Source organism: Canis lupus, chromosome 10 (genome assembly GCF_048164855.1).
Source record: "Canis lupus baileyi chromosome 10, mCanLup2.hap1, whole genome shotgun sequence".
Lineage (NCBI taxonomy): Eukaryota > Metazoa > Chordata > Mammalia > Carnivora > Canidae > Canis > Canis lupus.
This window is the reverse complement of record NC_132847.1, coordinates 33,267,870-33,280,970: the sequence shown is the minus strand read 5'-3', so window position 1 is coordinate 33,280,970 and position 13,101 is coordinate 33,267,870. Positions and strand designations below refer to the sequence as shown.

General features: G+C 34.9%; 1 protein-coding gene across 19 annotated transcripts in view; it reads right to left on the bottom strand.

Annotated features, from left to right (window-relative positions):
- The window catches only part of LOC140641448 (uncharacterized), a 167,458-nt gene that overhangs the window by 110,907 nt on the left and 43,450 nt on the right, over window positions 1-13,101 (bottom strand). Inside the window, exon 2 of one of the 19 annotated variants that reach the window (XM_072841350.1) lies at window positions 6,324-6,498. The exons of the other annotated variants lie outside the window; for them this stretch is intronic. The gene's annotated coding sequence lies outside the window, so the exon portion shown is untranslated. Of the gene's footprint in view, window positions 1-6,323; window positions 6,499-13,101 lie in introns of those variants that run through there. 19 annotated transcript variants of the gene reach the window in all.

The window sequence follows — 13,101 nt, the reverse complement described above, 5'->3', positions numbered from 1 at the left end:
TAAGTGTATTTTGATAAAACCATGCCTGTATCTGTTGGAGGATAACTAAAGAACTTTGGTCAAGGAAAAGATTTGAGACAGCAGAATTTAAGAGGAACATTGTAGTGCAAAATGAAGGATGCCTGAAGACAAAAAGTAAATAAATAAAAACAAAGGCCAAGACTAATATATAAGATCAGAGATGAGAGCCTGGTTCAAGATGATAATGGAGTAGAAAGATGATAGCGGAGTAGATAGTGGAAATAAGACTTGAAAGATCTTATTAATACACATATTTATGTGTGTATCAGTAGGCCTGTACCCATTTTCTTTTTTTTTTTTTTTTTTTAAGAAGTTGAAATTTTTTTTTTTTAATTTTTATTTATTTATGATAGTCACACAGAGAGAGAGAGAGAGAGAGAGGCAGAGACATAGGCAGAGGGAGAAGCAGGCTCCATGCACCGGAAGCCCGACGTGGGATTCGATCCCGGGTCTCCAGGATCGCGCCCTGGGCCAAAGGTAGGCGCTAAACCGCTGCGCCACCCAGGGATCCCCTGTACCCATTTTCTAAAGGCGTATTGACATATTGTTAAATAAAGCAAATAATATAAAGGATTTTCCTCTAGAATATAATAAACTCTTTAGGAGTCACAAAACTTCAATAAAATAAAATGAATAAATCTTACATGTATATGTGTTTGAAGACCCAAAATCCCAATAGTATAATGTTAATATTCTTAAAATGTACTACTTTGCCCCTATAAGGTTTTCTTAGGAAAAAAAATAGTACATATTTAATAAGACACTTATAAGCTGCATATCATTTTAAAGAAAGAAAAATAATAGTTATATTATTATTAATAGTAGTAGAGAAAGAATAGTAACAGAAAGAAAAAAATGTTTTATATGTGAGAGAAAAAATGGATGGAAATGATTATACAGAAATGTCAATTTTTGTTTTTATTTTCTTCTATTGATAATGACTGACCAATAATTACAAAAACTAGCAAAAAATTTAGGAACAAATTCATATATCTAACCAAGCTGATTTTTAAAACTAAACACAATCAAAGCATTTACCAACAAAGTGATGGTCTTTCCCATAATCTGTTAGTACATGTTTAGCACAAATAAATTCCAAAGATAATTCAGTTCATAACAAATTAATATCTTAAAATCTGAATTAATGCAACTATCCCAGTACAGTATGAGGATATTAGATGATTATTATTATAAGTAGTATTTATCAATGAATTTATTTCACAATATTTTCAAGTTCATAAACTAAGGGTCATCTGAGTAAAATTCTTCAGTGGTTATCTTGAAAGTCAGAATCAATTGTATTATGTTTTCTACATCCTTTTATACAAACTGACAAATTAGTGACCTGATTGGGATAAGTAGAAATATGTGTGATTCCAGCTATTTTCAAAAAGGACTTTATTATTGGATGATTTCATTCATAGATGACATAGATATCTTGAGATATAAAGAAATGTTCATTAAAAAATAGATATAGGGATCCCTGGGTGGCGCAGCGGTGATATAAAAGGAGTGCCACAGTTGGTCAAACCTCTCAATCCTGAGATAGGCCCTGTGATGGGCTCCACATTCAGTGGAGAGTCTGCTTGAAGTTTCTCTCCCTCTGTCCCTCCCCCAACTCATGCCCTCTCTCTCGCTTGCACTCTCTCTCAAATAAATAAAAATATCTTTAAAAATAGATATAACGAATATAAAAAGTAGATATGATGAAAATGGTAGCAATAGTCTGAATTAGGTTGTTTACATAAAATGTTTTATTCCTGTCTTTTATATCATCTTACATATTAAAGTATGTTATATGGAATTATGCCGGATTTTTAAAATGGAGATTTTATCACTGTGAATGGATTGTGTGTGTGTGTGTGTGTGTGTGTGTGGTATGTTTAATGCCATTTTTTTATACATACTATTGTGCCAGCTAATTTCATTATACTGTAAGACTAGTTTGTATGACATATGCCTTTATTTTTTCTTTTCTTTTACTTTACTTTTTAAAATTTGAGTATAGTTAACACACAATGCTACTTTAATTTCAGGTATACAACTGAAGAGAAGAAAAAGTTCTGTTCTAGCCTCAAGATCTTCCAGATATACTAAGAATTAAATTTACATGAGACAGATTATCAGGAGAAAAAAGTTTTATGATGTGTGCATGGAGGCCTAGTTATGAAACTGAGACTTAACAAATGACCAGGGCATGCAGTTTTTATAGTTTTTAGACAGGACAAGGGAAATTTAACTTTGAAAGCTTCAATTCATAAGGAACTCCAAGCAGAATTTGGGCTGGGATAGTAAATTAGTAAAAAGTAATAAGGGTTCTTTAAACAGACTCCTCAGTTCTAAATTCTCATATCTGGTGGTAAGGATATCTTTTTACCAACTGGTATAGGGAGAGTACATTTCACATGAGTAATTTATTTCTTGTTTGATAGAGCAAGGTCTGAGTGTCCTTCCCACATAGGTTGTCACTTAAGTAACTCTTATTTAAAATAATCAGTGTGCCAAGGTGGCACATTTTGGGGCAGACTGTTCTTGGCCCCTACACAATAGTGATTCAACAACTCTATAGATTATGCTAGGATAACATATACCTTTAATGTACAGTGTACACTGTAGTTAGATTCAGTTTCCATAGTTTTGACCCTAAATAGTATAAACAAACAAACAAACAATAGATCACAGTATCATAATTCATTTGAACCCATTTCCTCATAATTCACTTATATAAAGTTCAAATGTTTGGGTGCTAGGTAACTATTCTGTCAACTTTATAGCCACTTTCTGTCTCTTACTGCCCAACTTCCTCATACTTTTCATACTTTTGAAACCTTCTAATGATCTTGTCCCCAAAAGAACTGGTAAATCTCCTTTCTCCCAGGTAGTTATTTCTTCACTAAGTTACACACAAGTGACTGCTTGAATAAGAGTTTCAAAAAAGACTGTCTTTGAAAGGATACATAAAACATTCTGTGACATCTTTTCTTTCTTACAAAACACTGCATATTACTTGTCTTACATTTACATGACTTACAGAGGCTCATAATTGGTTCTATCCAAAGAAGCTAGCTGAATGTCTATATCTCTATATGTAACATGTAGTTAAAAGTTGGTGGAAATTCAAAAGCAGAGCATTTTTCAATAAATAAATGAAACTTAAAACTTTAATTTTTCCCTTATCAGAACACGTAGCTATATTTTAATATATTAAAATTATGGAGATTAGGCTAAAGATTCAAATATAAATTAAACCAATTTCAGATTATTTTCTTTTAGATCTGATTTGCCTTTTAATTCTAATGACAGAAAAGGACCCACATCGTGAAAAGCCCTAGATAATCAAGTGTGAGAGAGGCTATGAGGTGAGACATAAGGAAGAGAAAACTACGTGGGTAAATTTATGTTATTTGTTGTAAAAGTATAATTGATTTTTTAGTCCATATATTGGTTGAATTTGCTTGTGCTAGACTGGTTTCTGACAGTGTCTTTTACATTATTATATTTTCTTTTATCTGCATTTACCTAAGCCATTTGTATATTTTAGTCTACAGGGGAGAGGAAATTAACACCAATAAGATATATTCTATACTCAAATCCATGCAAAAAAAATTAAAGTATCATTAAGTATGACATCTCCTTATATAGTGACAGAGATGCATATAAGGAACAAAGCAACAAACCTAAAATCATCAAAGGCAAAAAAAGAAAGAAAGAAAGAAAGAAAGAAAGAAAGAAAGAAAGAAAGAAAGAAAAGAAAGCAAGCTATTTGAATTTTTACATTCTAACTGCCAACACAAAAAAGTTACAAATAAACATTCTCTTGGTCACAAGCCATAATGCCCTTTGTTTTCCGCAACATTTGTTGAAAATAAATTTGCAATTTATGCAAAATTTCTTCACAAGATTACACTTAGGACAAGCTTTGAATCAATTTTTAAGAATAGTTTTTGTTTTTTTTTTAGTAATAATTATTCCAGAACTTTTGATATAAATTTATTTCTATGATCTTTGTCTATAATATGATATGTATGATTTGTTTTGCTTATCTCAGTTTGACACCTTAATATTATAATTTATCCTTTTCTTTGATTTGCCATAAACATATAAGTGTAACTTTTTTTTTTAATTTTAGTTGCCATAAACGTCACCATTTCCTTAGCTTTAGATGTTTTCTAATGTCTTGGGGAATGATTTTGGTCCTATTAATTAATATACATACTTCATTATTGACTATTTTGTCATAGAGGCTGATATAATTCTTCCAATAAGAGATGAAACTTTCTGGACTTCTTATTACTTAGACATTAGCAACATTTCCAGGACCATATGGTGCAGATGTCTACCCCATTTCATCTGCCACCTTCCCAAATTCAGTTCAAATTTAATACCAAATTATTCAAAGTCAAATTATTGCAAAGAGTTAATCAGCCTTTTTTTTAATAACAAGGTCTGGGGATCCCTGGGTGGCGCAGTGGTTTAGCGCCTGCCTTTGGCCCAGGGCGCGATCCTGGAGACCCGGGATCGAATCCCACGTCAGGCTCCCGGTACATGGAGCCTGCTTCTCCCTCTGCCTCTCTCTCTCTCTCTCTCTCTGTGACTATCATAAAAAAAAACTATATAGGTTTTAAAAAAAAAAAAAAAAAAAAAAAATAACAAGGTCTGTAGCTACAAACAAATTTAGAAATGTGATAATTAAATAGAGTGAAAGGGGCATTTTTTTGTTGTATCTGAAGTAATATATTAATATTTTCTAAATTATTATATGTGGAAGCTATAATAATAATATCAAGTTGTTTTTTTTTTTCTTTTTAGGAAGTATGGCAAATGAAAACCATAAGGCTTTGTAACAAAAGCAAATATTTAAAATCTTTAGTAAAAATATATAACATAACACTGGGCAAAGCCTATGGTAAACAGTGACTTGTTTGTGAAGCATTATAATATTAGAAAAATGCTAGGATGATGAAATTCTGGGATAAAATAAAATAGTGCTGTTTCATTCAGATTTTGACAAACTTATTCAAACTATCATTAAAAGTTATGCCCACAAAAAGGCTCATCTTTAAATATGTGCATATATATATATATATATATATATATATATAACCACAAATAGGCTCATCTTTTAAATATATATATATATCTTTTAAATATATGTACTTAATAAATTACTAAAACAATATTTATATAGAGTTAAGTTCTTAAACTGTTGACAGAATCTGAAAATATAATAGATATTGATTAAACACCTATGTTCAAAAATTGTGCTAGATCTGGAACTACATTAATGACCCCAAATTTTTCATCTTCAAGGAAATCACAGTCTAATGGAGAGCCCAGATGGATAAATGAATAATGGCAAAATAATTCAATATGCTGAGTGCCACAATAGTAATTTTAATGTGTTGTAGATTGAGAGAAAAATAGCTTTTATTTCCAGCTAAGACAATGAGGGAAGGCCTGACAAAAGGGGATAAGAGTTGTTTTCATTGTATACAAATACCCTGTCAGAACATTAAATGGGAAAGAAAAGGTACAAAGAAAGTTATGAGTAAATGATACTGCCTAGCACATAGGTTAGCTAGAGGGTGGTAGAAATAATGCTGGTACATGTCATAGTATCAAGATTTTGACTGAGCTACTCCATGTATTGCTGCCTTAGCACCCATTTTGTTTGGCCGAGTGGGCTGCTACAAAGATAAATGGACATTAGTCGTTCCTGTAAATGCATGTTCTCTATAATAACCGTCAGAATAACAAGTAAATGTAGTTCCTGCTATAGCCAGTTCAGCAATGGCCCTTGTGATAAAGTCTCCCTCACCCCCAGGGCCTTCTCTTTATGTGTCCCTTAGATAAGACTGACCAAAGCAGAGCTTACCAGAACTGCACTTTTTTGGGGTTTGAATTGATCAATCCAGGCTTAGCCTGGGAATCCCAACAGACCCCAGATCCTGTGGTTCTCTGCCTGCACCTTGCCTCACCCTCCCCTTCTGGATCCCTTGAGGCATGCCTTGTGTTTCCTCCAAGACTTGTGGGGAATACACTTCTCTATTTCAATTCCCTTGATATCTTTTCTTCATCCTTGGCTTACCATCTGATACTCGGGCTCTACTTCACAAGTGTTAATTTAATAAAAACACAGCACACAGGAAAAGAAGGTTGGGACATTTTGTGAAAGATCTTTTATCTCACTGTAGAGAGTTTATGTTTTATCTTTGAAAACAGCAACTGAGTTAGGGTCCTCATGCAGTAATATGAAATGGAAGAATTCCATTGTTTTAAAGATTTTATTTATTTGACTGAGAGCACAAGCAGGGGGATGGAGAGAGTGAGGGGTTCTGGGAGGTGGGTAAGGGATCCTGAGACGCAGGGCTCCATCCCAGAACCCCAGGATCATGACCTGAGCTGAAAGCAGATGCTTCACTGAATGAGCCACTCAGATGCCTCTAGAATTCCATTTTTAACAGGAAAACATCTGTTCTGTGGAAGAGGGAAGGAAGACAGAAGAAATAACTTAAAAGGATACACTAAGACAGTGATGTAACATCTCTGACCTTTCATACACTGCACTGGATAACTGATATTTTTTTCTCTGATATTGTTCTAGTTAAAATAATGATAGGTCACATCCTGATTTTCCATTAATATTCTCTTGTTACTGTCTGAGAACTAGCCTTAGGTTCTATCAGGTATATGATGAAGAATGATTTCCAAAATATATATGGTACTTCTACAACTCAATAGCAAAAAGAAAAAGAAACAAAATCAAAACATGGACCAAGGACCTGAATGAACATTTCTCCAGAGAAGACATACAAAAGGCCAAGACTTATAGGAAAAGATTATCAACATTAATAATCACAGGGAGATGTAAATCAAAACTACAATGAGATATTACCTCACACCTGTTAAAGATGGCCATTATCAAAAACAAAACTAAACAAAAAGATAGCAGGAATTGGTGAGGATATGGAGAAAATGGAATGTTCCAAACCACTGGTGGGAATGTAAACGGTACTGCCATTATGGTAAATAGTATGGAAGTTCCTCAAAAAATTTAAAGTAGAACTACCATATGATACAGCAATCCCAGTCCTAAGTATTTTTATAAAATAACAGAAATCAAGATTTCCATGAGATATCTTCATTCCTGTGTTCTTTGCAGTATTGTTCATAATAACTAAAATGAGAAACAATCTAAATGCTCATTGATAGATGAATGGATAAAAAATAATGTGGCATATACATATAGTGACATTGTACTCAGCCTTAAAAAAGAAAGAAATACAACATGCAGCAACATACATAAACCTGGAGGGTATTATGCTAGGTGAAATAAGCCAATCATGAGAGTAGAAATACTGATTGTTTCCACTTATAAAATACCGAAAATAGAAAACCCATAGAAGCATAGAATAGATTGGTAGTTGCCAAAGTTTAAGGCAGGAGGAATTGAGAAGTTGCTAATTAACATGTATAAAATTTCAGTTATGTAAGATTATTAACTTCTAGATATTTGTTACACAACATTGTGCCTCAAGTTAATAATATTGTAGACTTAAAAATTTATTGAAAGGGTTAATCCCATGTTACATGTTCTTACTACAATAAAATGATATTTTCTATTTTATCCTATAATATTTATCTTTTAATAATATAGAGTTAGGTCTTTGTTCTTTTGTATGAATCAGTTAAATTTCATGAAAATGTGATGTATAGGCTTTAACATGTAAACTATTACAGAAGTACGCATTCTGGAACATGATACTATCTTAACAGAAAGTAGGTCATTCAAATTCCTTTCTTTCATTATATATGTTCTGTTGTCACTTAAAACTTTTATCATCTTAAGTGGCTTACCTTTACAACTTTTAGTCAACATAATACTCTGACTTCAAGTGATAAAGATGAGTTTTTCAATCTTGACAGAATGTATTAAAATTTTTCTGGGACATTAAGAAAAATAACTCTAATTGTGCCAAAGGTTGTGATCACAGTCTTCACAATTTCTTTATTTGGTCAAAGAAGATCCTAACCATTAACAACTTGCATTGCCTTTGTTCTGGCTTAGATTCTATAAATACTTATGTTATAATGTGAATATAAAACCTTTTTCTCTTTCTCTCTCACTGGCTATATTATCCCTACTATCTAAAATTAACCCTTTAGCCTAATGCTAATTACTAAATGATATTAATTTGATCTTATTCATTGTAACTATCATCACCTAAGCTACTATTGCAAATGAATTTTATTTACAAAAAAAGGAAAAGATTGAATTGGGAGGAAATACATCCAATGAATTTTGACTTAAAGTAATTTTTCCATTTTCAATTCAAATTTTGAAAGACAGTAGAAGAGAGAAAGCTACATTTTTCCCATACTAAATGTAATAGTTTCAAAAATATGACTTCTATTTTTTTAATTTATCTATTCATGAGAGACACAGAGAGAAAGGCAGAGACATAGGCAGAGGGAGAAGCAGGCTCTCTTCAGGGAACCTGATGCAGGACTTGATCCCAGAATCCTGGGATCATGACCTAAGCTGAAGGCAGATGCCCAACCACTGAACCACCTAGGTGTCCCTGACTTTTATTTATTTTTTTAGGATTTACTTATTTACTTGAGATACACAGATCAAGCAGAGGGAAGGGCAGAGGGAGACAGAGGCAAGCAGATTCCACACTGAGCAGGGAGCCCAATGCAGGGCTCAATCACAGCCCCCCAAGATCATGACCTGAACTAAAATCAAGAGTTGGTCACTTAACTGACTGTGATGAGGTATACCAAAGTCTGACTTTTATAAACACCACACTGATTATTAATAGAGAAATGTCTAATCTTGCTTGAGCTTTTCCTTCCTAAGAGGCAGAAAGCCTATTATGAAATAATTCTTTTAAGATTTATTTATTTTAGAGAGAGAGTATGAGTGGGAGGGGCAGAAGGAGAGGGAGTGAGAATCTCAAGCAGACTCCAAACTGAGTGCAGAGATCAACATTGGGCTTGATATTAGGACCCTGAGATCATGACCTGAGCTAAAGCCAAGAGTCAGATGCTTAACCGACTATGCTATCCCATGAAATAAAATAATATTTAAAACCACTGTAAAAATGTAAAACTTTTGCTCATATAGGCCTACTGTAAAATTTCAAAGTAGAAATACGAAATGTAATATTGACTTCATTTAGTTCTAGAAACATAACAAAGTTTTGAGCTTTGTTTAGTATACTTTTTAACTAAAAATGTGATTTTAAAAATTGTATCCACACCCCTTGAGCACCATTTCTATGTAAGCAGATTTTTAAAAGCTCATTTAGGGCCATAGTAACAGTACTATTGCATCAGCATCAGCACAACCCAAGAGTCAGTTCTATACACAAACTAGGATTACCGTTCCTTCTTTTTGTGTAAGCACTACCTGAGCCAAATGCTTTAACTGCTCTCACAGACTCATATCTGACCACATATGAAGCACACATCGCTGATAGGCAGTTGACAAGGGCTTTGATTCTTCCCTTTACTGAGTCTTGAGGTACAATATTTTATTGACCCATTAAAAATAATAATGAGGTACAATATTTTATTGACCCATTAAAAATAATGGATATTTTAATGGACCCATTAAAAATAAAAAATAATAATGGACCCCTCATAATAATGGAGGAGGGGTAAGATGGTGGAAGAGTAGGGTCTCCAAACCACCTGTCCCCACCAAATTACCTAGATAACCTTCAAATCATCCTGAAAATCTACGATTTCGGCCTGAGATTTAAAGAGAGGCAGCTGGAATGCTACTGTGAGAAGAGTTCACGCTTCTATCAAGGTAGGAAGACGGGGAAAAAGAAATAAAGAAACAAAAGGCCTCCAAGGGGGAGGGGCCCCGCGAGGAGCCGGGCTAAGGCCAGGGCGAGTGTCCCCAGGACAGGAGAGCCCCGTCCCGGAGACGCAGGAGCTGCACCGACCTTCCCGGGCGGAAAGGGGCTCGCAGGGAGTTGGAGCAGGACCCAGGAGGGTGGGGATGCCCTCAGGCTCCCGGGGGCAGTAACAGAGGAACTGCGCCCCGGGGAGAGTGCGCGGAGCTCTCTACGGGCTGCAGCGTGCACGGTGGGACACTAGAGCAGCTCGGAGGGGCTCGGGCGGCGGCTCCACGGAGGGGGCTGCGGGGCGGGAGCGCGAATCCAACAGCGCAGACCGGGAGCACAGGGCGCCGGGACACAGCACAGGATCCGGGCTCCACCCCGGGACAGACAGAGGCCGGGAGGGCCCAGGACAGCAAGGACGCTCCTGCCCCAGCTGAGCAGATCAGCGGCCCCGCCCCCGGGAGCATCCAGGCCCCTGGAGGCTGAGAGCTCCATAGTTACTGTGGGAACTGACTCCAGGGCTCCAAAGCTGGATCTGTGGAACAGATGAACAAAACCAGGAGTTGGTTCCTTGAAAGTATTAATAAGATAGATAAACCATTAGCCAGCCTTATTAAAAAGAAGAGAGAGAAGACTCAATAAAATCACGAATGAGAAAGGAGAGATCACTACCAACACCAAGGAAATACAAACGATTTTAAAAACATATTATGAACAGCTATATGCCAATAAATTAGGCAATCTAGAAGAAATGGACGCATTACTTGAAAGCCACAAACTACCAAAACTGGAACAGGAAGAAATAGAAAACCTGAACAGGCCAATAACCAGGGAGGAAATTGAAGCAGTCATCAAAAACCTCCCAAGACACAAAAGTCCAGGGCTCCCCACAGGTGCTTGCTTTTCCCTCTGCCTATGTCTCTGCCTCTCACCCTGTGTCTCTCATGAATAAATAAATAAAACATATTTCTTGTTTCCACATTGGAGTGAAATAATATGGCATTTGTCTTTCTCTGACTGCTTATTTTGCTTAACATTATTACTGTTTCTATCCATATCTTTACAAATGGCAATATTTCATTCTTCTTAGGACTGAATAATATTCCATTGTACACATGTACACATGTGTACATTGTACACATGTACACATTTTCGTTATCCATTTGTCTATTAATGGATACTTAGACTGCTTTGGTGATTTGGCTATTGTATATAATGCTGTTATAAAGACAGAGGTGAATGTATACCTTTGAATTAGAGTTTTTGTATATTGTGGGTTAATACCCCATAATGTAATTACTGCATAGTAGTGTAGTTTTATGTTTAAGTTTCTGAGGAATCTCCACACCATTTTCCAGAGTGGCTACACCAGTTTGCATTCCCACCAACAGTGCAAGAGGGTTCTCCTTTCTTCACATCTTTGTCAACACCTGTTTCTTGTGTTGTTGATTTTAGCCATTTTGACAAGGGTGAGGTGGTATATTATTGGAGCTTTGATTTGCATTTCCCTGATGATGAGTGATGAGTAATTTTTCATGTGTCTGTTGGCCATCTCTATGTCTTCTTTGGAGAAATGTGTGTTCATGTCTTCTGCCCATTTTTAACTGGATTATTTGTTTTTTGAATGTTGAGTTATGTAAGTTCCTTATAGATTTTGGATATTAACCCTTTATCAGACATGTCATTTGTAAATAACTTCTTCCATTCTTTAGTTTGGATTTTAGATTTCTTGTTTCTTTTGCAAGCTTTATTGTTTTTACTTTATTGTTATATAGTCCCAATAGCTTATTTTTGCTTTTATTTCTCTTGCCTTATGAAACAGATCTAAAAAAATATTGCTATGGCTGATATCAGATAAATTATTGCCTGTGTTCTCCTCTAGGATTTTTATGGTTTTAGGTCTCACAATTAGGTCTTAAACTCATTTTCAGTTTATTTTTGTGTATAGTGTAAGAAAGTGGTCCAGTTTGATTCTTTTGCCTGTACCTGAGCAGTTTTCCCAACACCATTTGTTGAAAAGACTGTCTTTTTGCCACAGGATATTCTTGCTTTGTTGAAGATGAATTGGCCATTGTTGTGGTTTCATTTCTGAGTTTCATGTTCTGTTCCATTGATCTATGTGCCTAATTTTGTGGCTTTGTAATAGAACTTGAAGTCTGAAATTTTGATATCTCCAGCCTTGGTTTTCTTTTTCAAAATTGCATAGGCCATTCAGCGTCTTTTTTAGTTCCATGTATATTTTAAGATAGTTTGTTCCAGGTCTATGTAAATGCTCTTGGTATTTTGATAGGGATTGCCTTAAATGTGTAGATTGCTTTAGGGAGTATAGACACTTTAACAATATTTGTTCTTCCCACCCATGAATATGTAGTATCTTTCCATTTCTTTGTGTCGTGTTCAGTTTCATTCAGCAGTGTTTTATAGTTTTTAGATCATAGGTCTTTCACCTCTTTAGATTTATCCCAAGGTATCTTATTATTTTGGGGTAAAATTGCAAATGAGACTGTTTTCTTAAGGTCAATTTCTTCTGCCTCACTACTGGTATATATAAATGCAACAGATTTCTGTACATTAATTTTTGTATCCTACAACTTTACTAACTTCCTTTATCAGTTTTAGCAAGTTTTTTGGTACATTCTTTTGGTTTTCTATAGAGTATCAGGACATCTGCAAATAGTGAAAATTTTACTTCATCTTACCAATTCTGTACCTTTTAATTTTTGTTATTATTGTTGCCTAATCGCTGTGGCGAGGACTTTCCAGTACTAGGTTGCAAAAAAAAAAAAAAAAAAAAAACGAGGGAAGAGTGGTCATCCTTGTGCCTTCTTAACTTTAGTGGGAAACTCAGTATTTCTCCATTGAGTGTGATGTAACCCTGGGTTTTTCATATATGTCCTTTATTATGTTGAAATGTATTCCCACTAACCCTACTTTGTTGATGTCTTTTTATCATGAATGAACATTGTACTTCGTCAAATGCTTCTTCAACATCAACTGAAATGATCATATAATTTTTATCCATTTCTTTATTGATATTTTGATTTGCAAATATTGAATCATTCTTCAATCCTGGAAATGAATCCCATTTGATTTTGGTGAATGAATTATTTTAACGTACTGTTGAATCCAGTTAGCTACTATTTTGTTAAGGATACTAGCCTCTTTGCGATATATTTTCCTTGTTTTGGTATCTGGGTGATACTGGCCACATAGAATAATTTCG